This window comes from Ursus arctos, unplaced genomic scaffold, assembly GCF_023065955.2.
Source record: "Ursus arctos isolate Adak ecotype North America unplaced genomic scaffold, UrsArc2.0 scaffold_6, whole genome shotgun sequence".
NCBI classification, from domain to species: Eukaryota; Metazoa; Chordata; class Mammalia; order Carnivora; family Ursidae; genus Ursus; species Ursus arctos.
In genome coordinates, this window is record NW_026623078.1 from 32,944,433 (window position 1) to 32,968,594 (window position 24,162).

The 24,162-nt window shown below is 34.8% G+C and overlaps 2 long non-coding RNA genes across 4 annotated transcripts in view; one reads left to right on the plus strand and one right to left on the minus strand.

Annotated features, from left to right (window-relative positions):
* Positions 1–13,868, minus strand: part of LOC130542863 (uncharacterized) — a 69,205-nt gene extending 55,337 nt beyond the window's left edge. The window contains exon 1 of the long non-coding RNA XR_008957720.1: positions 13,769–13,868. This is a non-coding gene — a long non-coding RNA (uncharacterized LOC130542863). The remainder of the gene's footprint in view (positions 1–13,768) is intronic.
* A 5,880-nt stretch (positions 13,869–19,748) lies between these two features.
* Positions 19,749–24,162, plus strand: part of LOC123000848 (uncharacterized) — a 273,953-nt gene continuing 269,539 nt past the window's right edge. The window contains exon 1 of one of the 3 annotated variants that reach the window (XR_006409192.3): positions 19,749–19,910. This is a non-coding gene — a long non-coding RNA (uncharacterized LOC123000848). The remainder of the gene's footprint in view (positions 19,911–24,162) is intronic. The other 2 variants (XR_008957722.1, XR_008957721.1) reach the window with 2 other exon arrangements.

Below are 24,162 nucleotides of genomic sequence, written 5' to 3' on the forward strand. Positions count from 1 at the left end.
AATACCCTTGTTCCTTTATATGATTTCACACAATGTTTACTCTTTATACTTTAATCACTTTAAAATTTTTCATTTTATGCAGTCTCTATCATACTGTTTTATTTTCTGCATTTCTTAGAGTCTATTACTGTCAATTGCATCTAACTATTCTTTGTTATTATTTCCTATTGCGTTTTATTATCTTAGCTTGCTTATCTTCAGCAAGACTGTGTGTATGTGTGTAAGTGTGTGGTTATCCTGAGCATGTATTTCTGTGGTATGGGCTAGTTTTGTTTCTGTCATATGTCTCAGAAGTAACAGTAGCCTGAGTGGGAATTCCCATGCCATGCCGCTCACATGAATTTAAATCCCAAAGTCATTTAAGTTGCAAGCCTGTGATTAGATTAAGATTTTATTTATTTATTAGGCAAGCAGGGGGAGTGGCAGGCAGAGGAAGAGGGAGAAGCAGGCTCCCTGTTGAGCAAGGAGCCCGATGCGGGACTCAATCCCAGGACACTGGGATCATGAGGATCATTACTCTGGGCCAAAGGCGGATACTTAACCAACTGAGCCACCCAGACGTCCCAGTGATGGGCTAACTTTTAAGGAAAACCTCTAAAATATTTAATTTTCTGATTAATATCCTCTTATTATGTTGAATGTATAACATAATATTGTAGGGAGCAAAAAAATGCTAAATAAATATCCCAAAAAATAACTATTTCTTGAGGGAGCGCTATAATATTGAGCAAAAGAATAGCTTTTCCATTTTTAGGGAGGTCTATGATTCTAAATTAATCTTTAAGAATGTTACAAAAAACAAGGAAAGTATTAGCCAAGAAAAATTTTTCTTTTCTCATTTAAGTTTAACTGGCACATTGAGATAAGAAATTTGGGCTTTTAAAAAATCTTTTTTAATTGACGTATGATTAACATACAGTGTTATATTAATATCAGGTGTACAATGTAGTGATTCAACATTTCTACACAGTACTCAGTGCTCATCATGGTAAGCGTACTCTTAATCCTCTCGTAATTTGCCCATCCCCCCCCCACCTCCCCTCTGGCAACCACCAGTTTGTTCTCTGTATTTCAATCTGTTTTTTGTTTGTTGGTCTCTCTTACCTTGGTTCATTTTGTTTCTTAAATTTCACACACGAATGACAAGTTTTTAAAGCTTTAGCATGATGGCATTTTCTAGTCACAAATGCTGTTCTGTGGATACTAGCAACATTAATTGAGGGGCACCTACTGTTGTCCTGGACTGAGTTACACAGCAGACAAACCGTTCTTGCTGGAAGAAGTTTATGACCTGACACAGCACTTTCCAGGAAGCTCTCATTGCACAAAACAAAATATACCTGTGGGGTGTCCTGTAATGGGTACCACTGAGGGCATTCTTAATAAATGTTTGGTAAAGATGAGTTCATTCTTCCAGTCATGTACAAGATCTATTAAAATATACTAAAGCAATAGAAGTTATTTAAATATATAGTAAACAAACAGATAGCTACAAAAAATTCAAGAGTTTTGTTTATCAGGATAACAAAACCGGAGTATAAAGTAAATAATTCTGCTCAAAGTAAGGCAAAGATATATTTTCTTACCTGTTAGCAAATATCTGAACATTTCAAAGACCTATTTTCCTTTTGGTTACTTGCCACCAAATTCTCAATTTATTCTTTCTACCCATTGTGCAATATCTGAGTTCTATAGCCAGGATGAATGAATACACATTTTTTAAAAGATATATTCTAAGAAAAATATGTAAATCACTTTGGCAAACATGAAAAAAATTGATTCCCGCAGTTAAATATTAGCTTATCAATGCACTTTACGTTTTTTCAAACACTCATTGATGCAATAAAAATATTGTTTTAAACTCTATCTCGAAAAGTTTTCAATTATCATACTGTAAACATGGATTTAATGGAGATGAGAAATAAACCTGAGCTTTCATCTTTCTCTTCTACAACTTGAGGAGTGGAGATTGATGACAGTGTTTGACCCGCCCTGAATGCTGACTAGAACCCAGGTGGTATCTGGAGAGAAGCAATACCAGTGATACACAGATTTGTGCTATTAGGACCAGGCAGTTCCCCACAGTGCTCTCCATCAATCTGGCCATGTGGTTTGGCCTTTCCATTCCTTTTAGGTCAGAATTTCTCAGTTGTTTTTGCCATCCATTGCACGTTACATTTGTGCTTCAAGGCCAAGTTCAAATTATATACTTTTCTTTCAGCTAAATTTAGAGAAAAATATGTAAATTAGTTGGGCTAACATTTAAAGACATTTATTCCTACATTTAGATATTTTTCTTAGGTGATTTCTGCCCTGTATTTTCCCTTCCTACAAACAATACAAATTAATTTTATAATGAGATGGGAAGGTCATATGTCTTTTTTTTTTTTTTTTTGCAAAGGTTGTCTATGCCTTTTGAAGTGCTCAAAAAAAAAAAAAATCCAACAATGTGCAAACTATTTTACTATACCACATTATTTTTGTATTTTGTTTAAGGAAAAATGAGCTAACGGTACAAAAACTATTTTACTATGTCACAGTCTTTTCATTCTTTCCCTTTTTTCTTATAATAGTGATGAGGAAAATGAGTATCCAATGAACCATTATTTCACCAACACCCAAGTCAGTTGGAGTGCTGGATAGCCCAGCAGAGTCATGCTATAATGCAGAAGTTCTGAAATCAAGCTTTAGAGACCTCTTCAGATTGTCTTGGAGAAAGGGAGGAGTCTAAATCCATTGCAAAAGAATTCTACAATTCTTTTAAAATCTTAAAAGATTAAATATACAATTTGGAGGTCATCGATTTAGTAGACTGTATACCTAAGAGATGAATAGAGTACAGTCCAGGCATACCTTGTTTTACAATGCCAAATATGTATGAATTTCTAAAATTAGCTAAGTAATTTTTTCAAATTGAATCATATTTTCCTTCCATGTTTCATTTCAAGGAAGTCTTTGATAGTCTTTTTTTTAAAATTAAAGAATAGATTATTTCATAAAAACTTTTTATGGCTTTTCAAGTAATTAAGTTTTGTAAATCAGTGAACTTCTACTGACTAATGTGGAACCATTTTCTGAGTTATAAATTGATTTCCACATTGAGATGCTATTTTTAGATCATCTTCAGTATTTTTAAATCCTTATTTGGATGTACTGCTATCTTGTTGGATGATTATGCTTCATCAAACTATTTTTCAAAAAATCTTCCTAAAATTGGCTAATAATATGTTATTAGGGACAATTTTAATATGAAAGCAAATCTGTAACTGTCTGTAAAACCAAGTTTTAATCACTTGATGAGACTCTTCTAAGGATTCTGGAAATTGCATCAATGTTTTTAAAGATCATTATAGAATTTTTAGCAGTGCAGCATAAAATCTGTATATGAGAAATTAATGGGCTTCCCTTACTTTACTTTCTGCTGCCATGGGCATCTTCTGTCACTCTTCTCATCAATATTCTCCTAACATGAGGCGCAAGGGGTGAATGACCCGGAGGGAAAGAGGCGACCTGGTGAGCTCTTCAGTCCTTGGAGCACCTGTTATCCATGGATTTCAAAGCACTTAATCCAGTTTGATGGTCCTGTGAGTTAAGAAGTGCTTTACTACTTGGCTGTGAGCTTGTCATATGTCTCCAGTACATTATTGGAAAATACAACCCCTGGGCTATTCTCCTGACTCCTGGGTCAATATTCACATCAAGAGATGACACTTGAGCCTTGGCTGACAGGGGATTGGGTGCTGATGGTTAACACTACTAGTAATTAATCTTCTTGCTTCCTGTTTATTCATATATACAAACCTGAAAAATTAAATATCTCCACACTGCATGATTCCGGTATTTGGAGAATTATGATCTTCTCCCATGGAAATATGAATAATTTAACGAACATGTGATTGTGCCATGAACAATTGAAGTCAAAGAAAAAGAATAGAATTACTAAAAAAAAAAAAAAAAAGCCTGGTGATAAAATATAATTTGGGGGAACTATGTTAATGCATAAACCAGTTATAAGATATTTATAGACTTTGACTTTGTAAAGCAACTTTGCATTTGACTGTGTTTATTAGTGAATGGGAATTTATTTCCCTATATTGAATGAGCATTTCTTGGCAGGCAAACTGTGCACAAGCTACAATGAGCTTCAATGAAGTGCTTTCACATTCCCTTCCCACTGAGTTGAAAGCCTTCTTATATTCTCTCAAGTGTATTTCTTTTCTCATGGAGGATGGCTTTGTTGAAAATTGCTTCCTCTTCTCTTGATTATTGAATCAGATATTATATTCAGTTCTTCAATACTTTATAGAATGTTGGTGAAAAATGAAATATAATGAGTGTGATTCTTCCCTATATTTTGAAGGCTATGTAGATTCAGCTCCAAAGAATGTAGTGGGGCGAAGCCAGTATTGGAAGAGGGATATTATTTAACTGACTTTTCTCTTTCTCTGTAACTGCTCCCCTAACATCCCTACTCCACCATTATGATACTCTTCATTTCCAGCATTTTCTTTATATCTCAATAGCCAGAGTGAGCCCTTAGTATACCCGTTTTGAGTAGACCCATTTGCTCCAATCCAGAGGACTCATGTGACCAAAGGTGGTTTGCTATTATTCCCAAACAGACCAATGTCTTATATTGTAGATTTTTATTTTTTCTTCCATTTTTAGTCACTGTTACTATTAACTTGACCTTAGAATGTTGTTAATTTACTAAGAAAAAATAGAATGTAATTAAAGCACCAAAGACGAATATGAAAACATGTACACCTTTTCCATACACTTCAATTCAAAATGTCAAAGGATTGGAAAAATCCTAAACTTATACTTCAACTTTGCCACTCCATAGTTGTACTGTATATCATAAAAATATGAATAAATCTCATCATAGTCATATTATTTTTGCCTTTTTGTGTAGGCATACTGTAATAATTTTATTTCATTCATTCATGAGCAGTTGAGTAAGTTGTTAAGTCATAAACTCTGGAGCCAAACTCTTCTGTGTCTGTCAAGTCTTGCCTGTGCCTGAGGTTTCTCATTTATAACATGAAGATAGGGTTGCTGTATTAAACGAGTTTATAAGTATAGTGGCTGGCACACGGTACATACTATGTCAGTGTTTTCTTCTATTGTTACTCATTCATTATGAAAGACTTATAGAGCTCTTACTATGTGCCTTAATGGTGATCTTGTAATGCTAAAAAATACTGAACGGCAAATATTAATTCAGTGATCACTTAAGTAAAATTTTGAATTGTGATAAACATGTCTATTAAAATGCAGGAAAGTAGAAAATACAGTTGTTGGAAAATAAGACTGAGAAACAAGGGAATCTGATTTATTTTGGAGGGAATGGTAAGTCCAGTGAAGAAGAAACATTTGAATGGAGATCTAACGGATTATGAGAGTTTGTTGATTTAGGAGTGGGAAGAGTGTTCTAGAAAGAAGATGTGACAAAATTAGAGAAAGGATCATTGATACTAAAGTATGAGAATGGAAGGGAAGTGGGTCTAATAGCAGAGAAGAAAAGCACCTATTTAAACAAGAAAATAATAAGAAACTGGGACAAATGCAGACAAGTTCATAGGTTTGATGGCAGGGAGTTTTCTTCTGATTGCATCTATTTACTCTTTGTAGTAGAAGGTGACACTCTTAGCTGAGAATGAGGTTTCTGAGAGAGTACTGGTGGTTTGAGGGTAATACAGAAGGTCTGAAATCTTTGTGTGGAGAACAGGAAAGTGGCTTGATCAATGAATGTGGTACAGTTACCAGGAAGTGTTGAGTGTTCAGTTAAGATTGGTGATTTATTAATTTATACAGAGGAGTCAACATTCCCTGTTGTTTGTTTTTCTCTAGCAGGACTCACATGCCTGGGTTTAGACCTGAAGAAAGAACACTATTGGGATCACCCAAATTTGAGGTCTTTCAAATGAGTAAAATGCAGAGACAGAGGAATAGAGGAGTTAGGTATTCTTATTCTTATTATTTATTTGTTTTAAGATTTTATTTATTTGTTAGAGAGAGAGAGCAAACGAGCACAAGCAGGGGGAGCAGCAGACAGTGGGAGAAGCAGGCTTCCTGCTGAGCAAGGAGCCTGATGTGGGACTCCATCCCAGAACCCGAGGATCATGACCTGAGTGAAAGGCAGATGCTTAACTGACTGAGTCACCCAGGCGTCCCGAGGAGTTAGGTATTATAAATGTAATGGTTAGAATCATGTTCCACAAGATGTTAGTGTAGTATGGGGGTAGGTGATGTCATAAAGGGAGTATTTATAGGGAGATACTAGAGGGATTAACAAATTGAAGTTTTCTGTTGTAATGAGTTTTAGGGTTATAGTTAATGTAGTTAAATAATAATTTTTAAAAAATAAAACAAAAACTGGTAGTGTGGTGAGAATTCTTAAAATACCATATTAAAATTGGAAGCGTTTTGGGGGTGACAGGTTCTAATATCTGTCCAGTAAAGTGGATGGCCAAAGAGAGTCATTGATAATGAGGATTTGAAGGAACTAAGAGGCCAGGATTTGGAATAAATTGTCCATATGACTTTTAAAATCTCCCAGGGTGATAGCAGAAATTGTCAAGAGTAGAGAAAACTGTGAGTTAAATGCCAAGATTTGAGCAAATGGAAGGACTGGGTGGGGGTGGGGGTGGGGGTGGGGCTGGGATCTTGACAGACGTGATTATGAGAGTAATATAGTAGATTGGAATGAGCTTCAAAAAGCAGAGTTTTATTATAAAAGCATAAGGGAATGACTGTCTAGAGATATATATGAACAGTTCATGAAGGAAAAAGCAATTTTGTAACTCTTTTTAAAGAAATCATGGTTTTCATGATTTTCTCATAATTTGTCATTAAAATACCTTTTCTTGATTTTCACATAATTAAAGGTGGAATGTCAGTTTTGGCTTAGGGCCTAAAATGTCCTTTTGAAGCTTGTCTGCTTTTGGAAACTTCAATATTATTTAAAGAACTTTTATTTATAAACATAAACACACACACATTCTGTCTGTAGGTAAAAACACCACCATATAACTTATCAGATGATACCAGATATTTGATAGTATACTGATAGGCTGCATGCATTTAAAATTAAGAAAATATATTAGGGTAAAATATGTCTACCAGAATATTTTTTAAAAAACAGAGAAAACATTATGATGAACTAAGTGTGTGTTAAAATGTTGCATACAACTTTATCCATGCTCATACATTAGAAAGGTGGTTTAATCACCCATAAGAAATTACTAGCTTCTCTGTTCATGAAGCATGACATTTCAATTGCACAGCCAATAAAAGAATTACATGAAGAGACTGAAATGATTTACTGTATGGAAAGCATCAAGACTAAGGTTACCATGGTGAACTACCTTTCTGCACACTCAAGGTCAAGTGAGAGTGACCCATCAATGGGCAACCTTCAGTTGAAACCTAGTATGGAATTGCTCTTACAATTGTTAGTTGGTTTCCTTCTTAAGTAATAAAGATGACTGTAACAGGCCTGTTATCATCATTTACCTATGCTAAATTTAAATTTGTAATTTAAAAACTGACAGTATTGTTAAGAAATTGTTAGAACACTGGTGTTTTTCAGAATCTCATAAATTGCAGCTGTGCAACGTAATCATTTCTTGAAAATGTGGATAGATTAGGAAATATTTACACTTTTTTAATGTAAGTTGAAAAAGATTCCGGTTGTATTGTAGTTTTTAATGTTTAACCAGAATCATCTTTATTGTAAATCCTATCTTTATTCCACTGAGAGGGAGTGAAAGAGTATAAATAGTGTATACATATTATAAAATATTGTTATGTATAATTAATACCTTAAAATATGTCCAAAATTCTGGGAAGTTCATATATTGCTTTTTTTCAGATATGTTTTGTTGATGCATAAAAAGAGGACTGTACTAATAAATGTCTTTTGAATTACACATGGTGTAAGAAAATGAAAGCCTTTGGGTTATGAATCTTGGATTTAAAGAGGCAATCATCAAATATTTAAGATGAAAATGCAGTAACACATGCTTGCTGTCATGTGTAAGTTTGGTGAATGTTATGACAAGGTTTTTAAAACATTCATAGTTGGAGTATTTTTATGAAAATATTCATTAATTCAAACAGACATTCATATCTGGCAACCTGCATTTTAATCGTGATTTCTGGCTGCATGAGAAAATCGGTAAAGTCATGAAAGAATGGGTGAAATATATAGCAATCATGTTTAAATTATACATTATAAGGCATACATATCTGTACGTTGTCATATTATGCATTAAATTTAATGCATAAATCAGATTGTTATAATTCTGATGTCGCCAAAAGGCACAAAATATGACAAACAGGAGTAGGCATGTAGATATTATCATATTCAATAATTCAATGAGCATTTGTTTTATGTAAATTAACTTTCTGTTAATAAAGATTATACTCATTTATTACACCACTTCCATATGATAATTAAAAAATGTCCTCTTTTTCTCTAGAAAATCATTACAAAATGTGAATAATGCATTTGTTTAATATCTATATAAACAAGATCTTACCATCAGATTAGTTCTGGAAATGAAAGCAATATTGATTTCTGTAATAATTTTTATAATATGGCTACACTGCAATACTGAAGCTGCTAATCTCATTTTTGTGGAGAACTCTATGCATTTAAAGCAGTGTTTAAACTTTTTGAAAGTAAATAATCTTAGTTTTTGTAGGACGTGTTAATGTACCGTTTATAGAAAATAATACTTTTGGAAGTAAACAGAAAGTACTGTGCAGAACTTAGCAAAGGTTGAATTCCTTCTCTCAGTATTGTATTCTAATGTCAATTAAAATAACATTGAAAGCTAATCCAATCAACTCCTGAGTTCTGTATGTTACTCTCTTAAAACCAGTGGGAGTCCCATTGAGAAGAAAGGATTTAATAAACTCCCAAATGGCTGAATTAAAATGATAATAAGTTATAAAATACCACTTTAGATGACAGCAAATGATAATATCCCCAAAAGTCACTGCACCTACATACATCTTTTGCAAAAACCCATAATGCAACATTTTCTAATTGGAGGTATATTTCTTCTCAGTTGTTACATCATCATATTTTAATGGCTTATTTAGGTTATGTGTAACTTTATCATCTGAAGCTTGCTACAGTTTCTGACTGAGCCCTGTAGGTATTCATTTAAGAAAGTGAGCATGAGAGAGGCCTGGGTGGCTCAGTCAGTTAAACATCTGCCTTCGGCTCAGGTCATGATCCCAGGGTCCTGGGATCCAGCCCCGCGTGGGGCTCCCTGCTCAGCGGGAAGCCTGCTTCTCCCTCTCCCACTCCCCCTGCTTGTGTTCCCTCTCTCACTGTCTCTCTCTGTCAAACAAATAAAATCTTAAAAAAAAAAAAAGTAAGCATGAGGTCACTTGGGTGGCTCAGTCGGTTAAGCATCTGCCTTTGGCTCAGGTCATGATCTCAGGGTCCTAGGATGGAGCCTCAAGGTGGGCTTCTGGCTCAGTGGGGAGTCAGCTTCCCCCTCCCCCTCGCTCATGCGCTCTCTCTCAAATAAATAAATAAAAGAAAAGAAAAAGAAAAAAAAAAGAAAGTGAGCATGTATTTTAGATGCTTAAAGTCTTACAGCATTGTCATTGGTGGATTTGCTTATAAACTTTTCAAACTAGTTTAAACAAACTAGAATTTCTCCTTGAAAGAAGGCCGATAAAGGTAAGTGTGGAAAATATGGGAAATTTCACTTTAAACTTTAGGTAGCAAACTTAAGAATCAAAATAAAGAACATTTAATGTACACTAATTAGATATGTTTGCTCTATATTAGCAATGGGAATTCAATAAAATTGATATAGTGAACCACTTGAAATTTGAACATTTTAAAAAAGATTTTATTTATTCATTTGAGAAAGAGAGAGAGAGAGCGAGGAGAGGGGAAAAGGGGGCACCTGGGTGGCTCAGTCGTTAAGCATCTGCCTTTGGCTCAGGGCGTGATCCCAGGGTCCTGGGATCGAGGCCCACATCGGGCTCCCTGCTCCACTGGGAGCCTGCTTCTTCCTCTCCCACTCCCCCTGCTTTTGTTCCCTCTCTTGCTGGCTGTCTCTCTCTCTGTCAAATAAATAAATAAAATCTTAAAAAAAAAAAAAAAAAAAGGAGGGGGGGGAAAGGAGGGGCAGGTTGAGAGGGAGAAGCAGGCTCCCAGTGGAGCAGGGAGGCTAAGGCTGAGGCTGAGCAGGGAGCCTGAGGCAGGGCTCCATCCAGGACCCAGAAATCATGATGTGAGCCCAGGTGCTTAACTGACTGAGCGACCCTGGCACCCCTCCACTATTTGAACATTTTTGATGCATAAGAATGGTTGTTTCATATAATTCAACAAAAGATAACATGTATATGTGCTCATTGTTGCATAAAATATTTTGCTATATACAGTACACCTTTATACAGTACATTGTTAGTCAATGTTTTGTGCAAGCAAACAGTTCTTAAGAAAGAGACTTAACAATGTACTCAAAAGAGGACCGAACTAGGAATTTATATCCTAGCCAGGCCTCTACTGTTCACTCACTGAACCATTTTCGGCCATCCATGTAATTTCTCTGAGTCTTGGTTTCCTTATTTGTTTTATGGAGATGTCACAGACTGCTTCAGATCATGCATAACAAACATAACCAACGTGGCTCAGACAGAAGGAGTTGCTTATCTAAGATAACAAGAAGTCCAGAAAAGTTCCCTGGGCTCTTCAGAAGTCCAACAATGTCGTTAGAAGCCCAGATCTCTTTGTCTTTCCTCTCTGTTTGATTCTTTGAGAGTTTCAGACTCAGGATCTTTTATTCCTGGTTGCCAGATGGTTATAGTATAGTGATTTCTTCACACAGTAATGTGCAAAGGACACATCTGTATTCTGACCTTTTATAAAGAGCAAAGAAAACCTTCCCTAGAAGACTCTACTAATATCACCTCAAATCTTATTGTCCAGAATTATACCAGTCACAGGCAAAGAGGAAAAAAATGTCATCTCTGTCTTGGGTTTATTAAAAAGCCTCTTGCCTGAGTTCATGGGTGCAGAGATAGTGTGCAACCTTGACAAAATGAGGTCCTGATAATCAGGAGAAAGGAGAAGGCTTACGTGGGCATTACCGGTAGTCTGTGCTATGTGAATTCATGTGATAGAGCAATGACAAAACATGAAAATTTGGAAAATAAAGAAGTTGAATTTAAATATTTTTCAACAATCTGTGACAGAGTCTTGACCCAATTTGGTATGTAATGGTGACATGATATGGAAACAATTCATGGGTAAGCATGTGCAATAAAAGTAGTTATTTTAAAATACGTTTCTTTGTCATGGTAAAGAGTTATACTACCTGAATGTAATGACATGGGAGTGTGGGAAAAATTTAAATTCATGGGTAAAATATTTAGAAGAATAGTGAGATTTCAAGAACATTTGGCTAGTTTGCTCAATTTTCTGTAACTTTAAGAATGCTTAAAAAAAATGCTGGGATAAAACTTGAGTTGACCTAAATGCCTAATAGGAAATATAAAAATCATTGGATTTACTGATTTTCATTTTAAGAAGCTAACCTCTATAGAAGTCCAAACATGCAGTTAGGAAAATCATAACTATCCTGAAAATGATATAAGAAGAATACAGCAACTGGACCTTCAATATTAATTTCTAATAGATGTCAGCGATAAGAAACTGCCGTCAACTCTGGGCAAATGTTTTTTGGATTATATAAAATATTTGACATATAAATAGAAATATATAAAATATTTAGTAGTGACATATTTAATATTTTAGGTTGTGCCAGTGCAAATGAAAAGTTTGAGGAACAAAAATACTAAAAGTGTATCAGTGTTGGGATTAAAGCTATAGTGTAGTATAAATTTACTTTAAAAATAGAATGACTTTATTTTTAAGAGGTGATTTCATACAAAACTGGTACCCTTTCAGGTGTTGATACTTGAAATACAAATGGTAACAGAATAAAATAAATTAAACAGCATGGTTATGGTTAGTCATTAACTCCTTTTTTAAATGCAGTAACCAAAAGAAAAGGTCAATGATCATACAGAATATAATTGAAGTTACTTTAAGGAGGCAAATTCCTCTGTTAGACATTGTTGTCGAGCTTCAGTAGTGATTGAGTTGGTGAGAATTTTTTTTTTTGTAGGAATGCTCTGATTTTAGTGGCATGTCTTATAATTTCTTTATGTAAAAATCCTTTTTTTGGGTAAATAACGTACTAAAATCTTTTAACTTTATTTAGAATGTTCTTCTTGAAAAATGAACCATAATTATTCATCTTAAAAGAGAGCAGAATGGACAAAAGTCTAACTGACATAATCCACTATTTGACTCTTGTACTTAAAAGTTAAAATTAAAGATATAAATATGTGTGCTATTATTTTATTCATTCATTCCACAAACTCATATTGGGTGCACACTATGAATGAATCATTTGACAGGATGTTGTGGGTGATACAAAGCAGAACAAAGATGATAAATAACTGATTTTTAACAAGTACACATACAAGGCAGTATGGAGTAAATGCTTTATGGAACGGAACAGCGAGTCCTAATACCATGCCATGGGTAGATTTCACCTGTGACTAACTTTCAAGAGTCTGTAGACTGAATATCATGTTGCTTCTATGTTGGTGTAAAATCATAAACTGTTCCTAGTTTTAATCTGAAATTATGTCCTTCCTACATTTTTGGCTTTAAAAGTCCTATCTTTAATGAAATGGTGATTTTTAAAATATTCTTTACCTGACAAAATTAAATACTGGATATGCTAGGCTCTGAATTTATTTTAATAACTTACTGTTTCATGTAAGTCGTATCATAGAACAACTGATTATAGACCAAGAACTAGGGAACTGAACTTAGGAAATTCAGTTTGAATGAAATAATGACTCTTCCTTGTGTAAGAGGAATTAGGAAATTTTCTATTTCTATATTCTGCCCTCTTTTTTCACATAGTCTGTCCTGGGAATAGATTATTCTCCCATAAAATGCAGGCATAAGGGATGTCCGTGCATGCTTATATATATGTTTGGGGGGGAAATGAGCAGCTGTGAAAAGAAGGTTGACAACGAAGTGTTTGGATTGAAAAATTCTACTCCTCATGCAAAATAAACAGAAAGAGCTGATATGGCAATAATTGAGTCTATATTCTCAACATATTGGGAGTTAAAATTTCAGAGAAAAGTCTTTCTCTTTTAATATATATTCTGCTGTCATTTTATTGAGTTGAAGATATGTTGAAAAATCAAGATAACCTATTTTTTTTTAAAGGAAAACATGCTTAGCCAGAATACTGGTTGTGCCATGAAGCGTAGGTACAGTAAGCCCATTCTTTCTAAAAACTTCACTTGATTTATTAGATGACACAGCAAACATAAAATAATATGTGAAATTGCTGCATACTGCCTGAGAATATTTGGCTTTCTTAATTGGTTAGTTTATTGTAGATATACTTTTAATCTTAAGGGAAAAATATTTTTTGGTGTTAATCAGACAATTCCATTCTGAAAGTGTCTTCTTGTAAGTACAAATGAAAACTGTCAGACTGGAGAGAAGAATCCAGCATAATAATAAATTATTTATGAATAAATAATATAATTAACATCATTAATTGCTATCAATTTGATAACAAATTATTGTGTTTTGCAAACAATGAAGTAGATAAGCAGTTTGACTGATATCACACAGATAGATCATGAGTACTGAGCAACAGAGTGACTTTAGAAAAATAAATCATAGAGGCACCTGGGTGGCTCAGTCGGTTGAGCTTCTGCCTTCAGCTTGGGTCATGGTTTCAGGGTCCTGGGATCGAGCGCTGTGATCAAGCCTGCTTCATCAGTCTCCCTCTGCTGCTTACCCTGCTTGTGCTCACTTGCTCCCCCCCTCTCTAAAATCAACGAGTCAATCAATCAATCATAGTCTAAAATTCCTATGTAAAAGAATTATGGTCTGTATTAGGAAATCTCTAAGATTAATTTTGAGGTTACAAAATTCTAATTTTTGCTTCAGAGGGGTTTCTTTCTAATTTTCCTTGAAGGTATGACCTTTTGTTCATAATGTAATAAAGTTAATTCAACTCACGCATTTTACATGCTAATTTGAAGCTCTGATTGTAATTTATTGCATCTGTAGTAGCAGGAATACAACTGGTTAATAGGTTTGATCAAATTTCTGGATTGTTTGCAGAACAGAGTCTAGGGAAATAAACTTTCATAGCCTGTATGGCAGTACATGTAGAAAATTAATACTTTAAAATAAGTTATAACAAAAATATTAAATACCATTGTATATGTAGTTGGAAGAACAGAACTCTGCTCTGATTTTGTTGTAGAAAGAAGAAAAATAAATGTCCCCCTTCAGATTATAGAAATCAATGAGTGGAAGGTGACAATACAAAATAAAGAAAGAATTTTTAACCTGCAAGGTGTGCCCAGTTTCTCTTCTGTGTAACTAAATGAAGCCATTGAGGCAAATAGTTCTATTATTTGACAGAATTGTTATGGGTTTCATTATTCACATATCAGTGGGTGTTCTACCAGCAGGAGAAACTGAAACCACTCTTCAAAATAATGTAAAGCATTACCTATGATTTGGGCAAAGGAATCTGAGTGGACAATAATGTGTGTAGGACTATATCACTCTTCCTTAATGTGGATATGGTCTATATTTTCTCTAAAAACCATGGTCTGTTTTTGGAAGGGTGTGGACATGTGTGCACGTGTGCGTGTGCGTGTGCGTGTGTGTGTGCGCGCGTGCGCACACATGCCCAATAAATGTAAGGTAAGGTAACTGAAAGATAAGAATAAGGCAAGGAATGGGGAAAGGCAGTATACTTGTGCATATTTTCTCATTTTTAAAAAGTCAGTAGATGCAAAAATCATTCAAAGATTGTTCTTTGAAAAAACTTTATAAGGTCAAGATTTTTGATATACATTTTGTTGTGTAACCATAATCCCACAATTATTTAAGCTTAGATTTCTATTTAATTGATTGGATGTTCACTACGTAGTCTCTTTTCACGGTAATTTATCAACTTCAGAGTTTTGAAATTGTTGATTTATCTTTTTGTTGAAAAAACGTTTATGATTCATATGATCCAGTAGCTTTTTTTTTTATTCATATGTGCTCTATTCACTATTTTCTATTTGAGAATATCTATCCATTGCCTTCAGACTTAAAGGACAACTTAGTAAGGCATACATTCTTTGTTCACACTTTCTCTCAGAAGTGTCATGTCCTCAGATGTTGTAGATACTGCTCTTCTACCTTGTGGCACTCCCTGAATGCTGCTGTGGAGACATCTGGCACCCAATTCATCTTTCCCTCTTGTGGATGATTTCCTCTTACTGTCTGTATGCCTAGATGAGTCTTTATTCTTGAAGTTCAATGACTTCAAGAAGATATACCTTGGTGAGATTATTCTGTATCGATTTTTCCTGAACTTGGTTCACTCCTCAGTGCAGATTCAATTTTTCTTTATTTCGGAAAAATGTATTCTGGTATGTTATTAAGTGTATATTTTAAATTGTATATGTTTTCTTATTCAGAGATACCCAGAATGCACACTTGGGTTTAATTTTTCTGATTTATCTATATCTAATCTTTTTTATAATTATATTTTTCAATGAAGGCTGTATGGAAAAAGTTTACCAGAAAACATGCTTACGCATTAGCTTCTAATGGCTTCCCATGATCCTTGGGATACACCTGAAATTCTTAACACAAGCTCGCCATCTCCTTTTCTCGCTTCATTTCACAATCTTCTTGCCAAGATATCTATGCAAGAGTCATTACTCGTGGAGGTTCAAATATGCTATGATCCTTTTTTGTTTGGTCTCAATATTTACATCTGTATATCAGATATCTTGCCCTCCCGTTTCATTTTTAAACATATTTTTTGAGAAATTTTTAAAAGCACAATAAATTAAAAAAACAATATAACAAACATCTTTGCATACTTCACACAAAATTAGCTTTTGTTAATATTTCTTCATAATCTGCTCAAAGTTTACTTTAATAAGTAAAATAAAACATTACAGATAAAGGTGATGTTCCATTTTTCCAGTCACATGCCAGTCTGACCTATCTCCCTACTCCTTCCTTCCCCATTTACGTGCATCCTTGATATTAATTTGATGTGTATACTTAAAATTCTTTAAATGTATGTGTGTGTGTTTGTGTGTGACCAAGGACATATGCAGTATGATTTTGTTTTTTAAAAATTACATAACTGATATCTAATATAAAAAACTATGTATCTTGCTTCATTAAATCAAACTGTCTTTGAGAATGATACTATCCTATTTCTTTTTCATTTTCATTTCATTTATTTATTTTTTTAAACTTTTAAAAAAAAATCTGGTATATTTAGGTCTAAAAATGCTTGATATCTGGGCACCTGGGTGGCTCAGTCAGTTAAGCATCTGCCTTCTGCTCAGGTCATGATCCCAGGGTCCTGGGATCGAGCCCCTGCAGCTCCTGGGGCTCCCTGCTCAGCAGAGAGCCAGCTTCTCCCTCTCTGCTCCCCCAGCCCCTGCTCATGCTCTCTATCTCTCAAATAAATAAACAAAATCTTTTAAAAAATAAATAAAAAAATAAAAAAATGCTTAATATCATTTATTAAGAGGACTTTAGTTAACCACTATAGTATTCTATTAAAATAAACAAATTGCTCTTTTCAAAGACTCTTCTTCATTCCTAAAAACGTACTTTGAGAACAATAGAACATATCTAGGATTATCACCTGTACAGTGTGTCTTAACAATCTACTTTGAGATGAAGTTTATTTTTCATGCAAAAGAGTATTTAAAATCATGTAAACAAGATTGAAATCAAACTCCAGAAGTTAGGGGAGAAATGATTAATTTAATATATAAATTCACTTGCAATAATTTCGTACAGCCTTTTGTTTTGTCTTATTTGTGTTCCACTGAAGACCCATCTGGGTGTATGTGTGAAGAAATAGAAATCATTTATACAATTGCAGGGACCTACTTGTATGTTATGCACACACATACTGAGTTTGTACATTATTTCAGCAGTGGGAAGAGAGTGAGCTCAAGTCATGTCTAATTAAAAATGAAACTCCCCGAAGAAATATGCTTAGTATTAAATTCTAGTTTTTCATAAGTGTAATGAAAATTAAATAACTAAATTAGTATATATACTCTGGAGTTCATCTATCCATCAAAATAATTGTTTTCCTTCCTCTTTATTACTTTAGTAATCAGTCTCTTAGTAAGTAACTGACTACTGTATCAGTGAAGCATATACTTGAAGCATTTTATTTTCCTACAGTAAACCGATAGAGTTTTATGCTAGTTCAGTGCCCCTCACCTAGTCAATCCAATTAATATGTTGATGTTGAGGGAAACTTTGTCAGATTCCAGGACCAGTATCAGTTGTCATGTCCACAAGGCTTCTAGATAGCCAGCAATACGATTCCCTTCAAACACTGTAGCAGGGTTTTTACTTCTCTCTATCCCCATGCTAAGAACTTTATTGCCAGAATCACATTTTCTCTTTGTGTGTTCTGCTATATCTTAAGATGTCAGTCACCTGTTGGTCAATGTGGAGGTGGGGTACCATGTTTATGATTTTGTAGCTCTTACCATAGGTTTGGTCTCTTTTATCCAGTGGCTTGGACCGGAGTTTCTCAGTCTCAGTAGTATTGACATTTTGGACTGGATAATGCTTTGTTGTGGATATAGAAAGGAGGGGACTCTGCATTGTAGGATGTTTAGCAATCCCTTACTCTCAACAGAGTCTTACTAGGTGCCAGTAGCACTTCTTCACTCCCAGTCATGACCAACAAAAATGTCTGTGGACATTACCAAATGACCCTGGGGAGGTGGGTGGGCAACACTGGTCCCAGTTGAGAATAATTATCATAGATAGTAAGTACTACCATCTTCTACTATCTCTAATTTAGTCTTAATGTGTTTGGGAAAGATTTATATTTGGAACACATTTAAATTTCCTCTTTGGGGCGATGTTGGCTTCTATTTCCTTGGGTTCAATTTATATATATTAACGTATTCTTTTATATAATATTTTATTTGAAATAAAAAGTTTATTTTTCTATTCTTGAATCCCACTTGAAATGTAACTTTAAACTCTTGTAGCTGTTTCTTTTGGTATTTCTCTTCATAGTTCCCAGATCAGAAATGGGGTGCTGCATGGAATAGAACTGAAAATATATGGCTTTGGTTTCTTGGAAACAATGGAGCAGTGAGAACACAGATATTAGATCTGGAAAGCTGGCACCCTTGTTATGCCAAGGAATAATATTTAATAAAACAGTTGCTCATGATAGACGAATGGAAAGCAGATAGACAATGGATTACGTAAGATCTAGGAAATATTGATAATGTTGTGAGTGTTTTCTTAGTATTTTTATATACAGAGGGTGAATATAGGTAAGTGTGTTTGCCAAGTTCACTACATGTAGTTTGTGATATAAGTTGATTGAGAGTTGGGTAGTTCGGGATCTTAAATGTTAAAAACAAACACCCCAGTCAACTGATTCTGTTTTACTAACTGAATCAAGTATTTTGCTCAACCAGTAATCTTGCCAACACAGTTCAAAGATCATGAGTGGGGCTGACTCTCGCTCAAGCCTTTGTTTCACAAGAGAGGGCAATGGGTGGATCTCAGAGGCCAGTACATAAAAGATCTATTATCAGATTTATAAACTATGTCTTGAGAGAATACGGTCTGTGTTTACTCCAAAATATTATTGATCAGAGGTAAAGTGATTGAGTTCCCACTAAGTTTTTGAGACAGATACATTACCAGGAAAACCAGAAGTGTGGTTTACAGGAGTGTGATCAGATGGCTTCTAAAACAAACTACAGACCCCCAAATTCCACAAGCAGAAAGAGTGCCAACAAAGCAGTGCAGCCTCCAAGAGAGACACACTGCAGCTTCAGCTACAGTTGGCAATTTGCTGCTCCATAGACCAATCACGGAACTTTCTCCGCTGACAGGAAGTGGTGCTTTTATGATTCCTATTTGCAGGATTTAAAAATGCCACAGATACCCTATTCTTCCATTATCCAAATAGGAGATTTAATTTCTGTAATCTTGTTTCTGCTTCACCCTGTGTAATGAACATGAAGCGTGGTGACTTTTTAATTTATGGACCACTGGATCGTGGGAAGCTATATCTAGACTTAAAGGAGAGAATTTTGGGGGCACCTGGGTGGCACAGCGGTTAGGCGTCTGCCTTCGGCTCAGGGCGTGATCCCGGCGTTCCGGGATGGAGCCCCACGTCAGGCTCCTCCGCTGTGAGCCTGCTTCTTCCTCTCCCACTCCTCCTGCTTGTGTTCCCTCTCTCGCTGGCTGTCTCTATCTCTGTCCAATAAATAAATAAAATCTTTAAAAAAAAAAAAGGAGAGAATTTTATATTGCATGGGCATCCTGGGATTTGTTGTGAGTGCATCCATAGGACTGAATTTAGAAGTTGCTTCTCTTGAGAAAGGGATTTGCACAGATAGTGAATATCCAAAAGAGAAAACTGGCAGATTTCAAATTGCCTTTCCCACACTCCCAAAATGCTGATTTCCCTGTGTTTTAACCGACAGCACCCCCACTAATTTATGTGCAATAATTTGTAAAGAAGAGTGCAAATCCAAGAAAGCTGAAGCTGAAGTCTTATTTTTTGTGTATTGGTTAATCTCTGTCATGCGCTCCATTTCCAGATGAAATTTTCACCATTCTCTTCCTTTCTCTACATACAGGATGCTGACCTCTATCAACTGCATTACATAAGTGGTTTACAGGAGTGTGATCAGATGACTTCTAAAACAATCTTGCATCCTGGCTTCTGGTTGGGGTTTGGCCAATGGGAAGTGTTGGCATGAGAAACGGGCAGGCAGTGAGAAAGGTGGGTAGGTATTTCACACTCCTCCATGTCTGATGGTGATTCCTGCAGTGAATGGATTCCACAGTGGCCACAGCTGTTCTCCAGAGAGTGTGCTTTCATATCTTTAGTTCTTTCCAAGCTTCTGAAGCACCATGTGTTCCCCTTGCCCTTCAGGTCTAGGGCTAGTAATGACATTCCACTGTTACTGGTCCCTGGGTGCCCAGCATCCTAATTGTCTCCTTAACACTTCTCTCACAGGTATAAATAGTCCTTTCCAAAAATTATCCTTAATTAAACCTTCTATTGTGTGTCTGGAGCTTCTCTCTATTTCTTTTCTGTAATCCATTTACATTTATTTCTTTTTCTATCCTTATTATTGGGGTTTTGAAGGATGTGTAAATAAACACATTTATCTATCCTAGAAGTCTACTTCAAAAAAATCTTCCCTAATAGTAAAATAAAAATTTTGTGACAATTATAGGTTTGAAATTTACAAAGGAATTATTTTTCTCTTTTCCCCAAAATAGACCCATCTCTATTTTTACTGTCTTTAGTTTTAAGACAGCTGATAATTTTTACATTCTCATGGAGCTACAAATTGTTGCTGCTTAATAAGCATCCTCGTTCCTTCATAACTATCTCACTAAATTGGCACCTTAATTGATCATATTTCTCTCACCAGAGAGAATTTTTGGCTCTGTCCACTGTCACCCACTATCATCCTTCCTTATGTCTAAAATTTTCGTTTATATGTATTTTTACCTGTGGATATCTCCTACTAATAGAAATTTCTTCTGATAGAGAACTGACCGTGGATCTTTCTTCATTTCTGAATATTGATCAACTCGATATTTCATTAATGAATAAATGAATATGTAGGATGGAAGCCCCCTCCTTTTTTGTCAATTTTAGACTCTCTTAAGGTATCTGTATCTTTTGTCTTTGCTTCTTCCAGCATTTGACAGATTGCTTCATTTATTAGGCCCTCCAGAAAGATATGTTGGGTAGAACAGAGATCAGAGATCACACACACACACACACACAAAATGCAAGGAAATAGTAATAACTTTTAAAATTTTTCTGAAACAGCTCTCCTTCCATTACGTGTGTCTTGTATTATAGCTATTCTATTTCACTTTCTCTCTGATTCCTTTTTACTGTGCTCAAAGGCAGCTCCCAAACTTCTTTAGATTGTTACATGGTCTGGGCAAATTGACTTCTACTTGATCATTTCCAAGATGGATAGAATGATTTTGAGTAATTTGGACTTTTCAAAATGTTTCTTGAGGACCGTGAAAGACATGAAGACAACTATTTGTAGTTTGAATGGTAGTTGACAATTTTTCTCCACTTTACCAAATCTTCCATTTTCTTTCATTCCAGACTGAAAACATTTAAACTCTCTTGTGTTTAATGAGAATTAATGAATTAAATTTGTTTTCACTCAACTAAATGGGCAACATTTGGTCACCTTTTTTGTTGTCTATGTCTAATGAATATACCTAGTCTGTTCTGTTCTCTATATTACCAGGTCAGTGTGTTCTTTCATTATTAATTTAGATTATTAGAATCTTTTGAATCTTTTTGATGATTAAAAACTCTGGCATAGTTGTTCACCTTTTTTTTTCAAATGCAGGTAGATGAACAATAACAGTTTTTCATAATGGTGGTATTAGAAATTTATAGAAGTAAAATTATGTGAATAAAGAAAGTAATAACATAGATTAATAACTAAAATTTAAGGAGACAGTTTGAGGAAACAATGTTATCAAAAATAGATTACCAAGAATAGGAGAAAGGTGATTCCTAAAGACATTTGGGCTACCGTTACTAGAAGAGGGAAAGTTAGATATTGGACAAGCACATAAAACAATGTCTTTTTTTTTTTTTTTTTGGGTAGTGCTGGCATTTGATTGCCACTGTACACATGCCTGATGAATGAAACTAATAAAGATAAATATAAAGGTCCTGATCTCAAAGAGTTTTGTTTATTGCTAAGGATTTACAATAGGACGTTTACTGGTTAAATGAAGGAGGGGTATTTTAATACAGGATTTGTTACATAAGCATTTGTCCTTTTTTATGTGAAATATGTTGTTATAAGAATGATTTAATTGTGTAGTTATACTTACCATCTACTGTAATTTGTGTGCACAAATTAATACTGCCTACATTAAAAACATCCAATTAAAATGATCAATATAGTAATTACATATAAAGTCATGTTTATATCCTAATGAGACACATATTACCAAGTTATTTACAGTGTCTGCATTAGATACCTCCATAAGATACACAAAGTGTAAATAAATGTGTACTTATCTGAAGATCAAATACAAGATCTGTTGTGACTCTGAGAAGTAGAGAATGTTCTTTGATTTTTATCTCTGTTGGATAACTGAAATGAAATTGGAAGCATAGGCAAAAAAACTCTAAAACTAACTTCCAAATATTCTAGTAGTACTCCTGTAATTCTGATTGTTATTCATTTACCCTATTTTCCTAAACCTTTTATTAATTCGTTGCTATGAGATTATGATGATGTGTAAGAGTAGGTCAACCTACTTATAATATTTTAATTGCCTTTCTGTTAACTACACAGATAAAGTTATTTAACCCATGTGCTACTTAGTTATCCTCACGCCCAATTGTTCACACAGACCCCAGGCCTGACTTATGATTATATTGTATTTCTAGAGTCTCACCACTTTACTACTTCCCAACTTGTATTTTTTTAAAGATTTTATTTATTTATTTGAGAGAGAAAGAGTGTGAGCACAAGTGGGGAGGGAAGGGGTGGAGGGAGAGGGAGAAGCAGACTCCCTACTGAGCAGGAGCCCCACTAGGGACTAGGGACTTGATCCCAGGACCCTGAGATCATGACCTGAGCCAAAGGCAGATGCTTAACCAACTGAGCCACCCAGGTGCCCCCATCCCATCCTCAACTTGTATTTTGACTCTAGTAGCAAAGTAGTGATTATGGGGAAACTTGATCTGGTAAGCATTATTGAAATTTAGGAACATGTATATAATCTTTGAATATGTGAGAACTCCCTGAATTATTCCAAAATTTCACCATGTTTCAGAATTGGCATATATTCAAATGAAAATATTTGGTGTACTCATTTTTCATGCACAACATACTAAATAGTATAATTCTTATTCTATTTTAGGTTCACAGTCTAAAATGAACATTGGCAAGAATGGGTTGCACAAAACATGAATTAATTGCATGTCTGTGTTGAAAGAACTATAGATTTGGAAAAGATGTTGAAACATCACACAGTTCATCCACCTCTATTAAACAAATCTTTCAGATAGGTAGCTCTACTGTTTTTAAGGATTTCATTTCACCTTTAATAAGATTTTAATAAGATTCTTGCTACCACCAATGTGCTTCTAAGTCCTCTTGATTTTCTTTGAAAGTCCTCTCTAAGTGAACTTTCCCATTCCAGTTCTGTCATTTGTATCCTTATAAAATTCTTTTCATTCCCATCATTCTTACCAATCTTAGCTTCGCCTTTCCAGTCAAGTTTATTGCTTACTACATTGCATCATGACTAGTCCTCTCTGATTAATCTGTTCTAAAGATCATTACAACATTGTACCTTTACTCTTGCTATCCTTTCCAACTGCCACAGTCCAACTCTGTTTTTCTCCAACATTCTATAACCTACGTACCCTTTAAGGACCAAGTTAAGGCTCTGTTTCTTCCTGGAGTACTGCACCATTCTGCCTGAGGTCGGTCACTCTCAGCTTTGAGGGTAGTTTTCCATGAAGGCTAGGATTTATTCTGTTTTATATTATATTATGTCTTCATTGTTGCATATATGTATTAGAAATAATGCAAAATTCATGAGAATGGTCAATTTAGGATGCTTCTATATTGTTTTTTCTATTACCTAGGTATTTAAAATAAAGAAGTTTGAGGTCTAATTAAAATATAGGAATGTAACATTAACAGAAATACTATATTATGGAACATAGGATTTGGAAGAGAATTTAGAAATTTCTTTCTTTCCCTAAAACTACACCAAATATTATGCCTAGAGGAACTACACATTAGGCCTAAAAGTCAAACATACACATTTTTACTTTTAGACAAAATATTTTCCCTGAATTCCATCTACTTTGAAACCAGGCAAGTTAAATTATATAATACAGAAAGTAGAAGTTTTCTTTTCCTCCTTATTTCTTAAATCTGGAGGTTGGAGCATAGACTAAGCCCTATACCATCAAAAATCTTTCTTTCTTTGAGGACTCACTGTGAGTC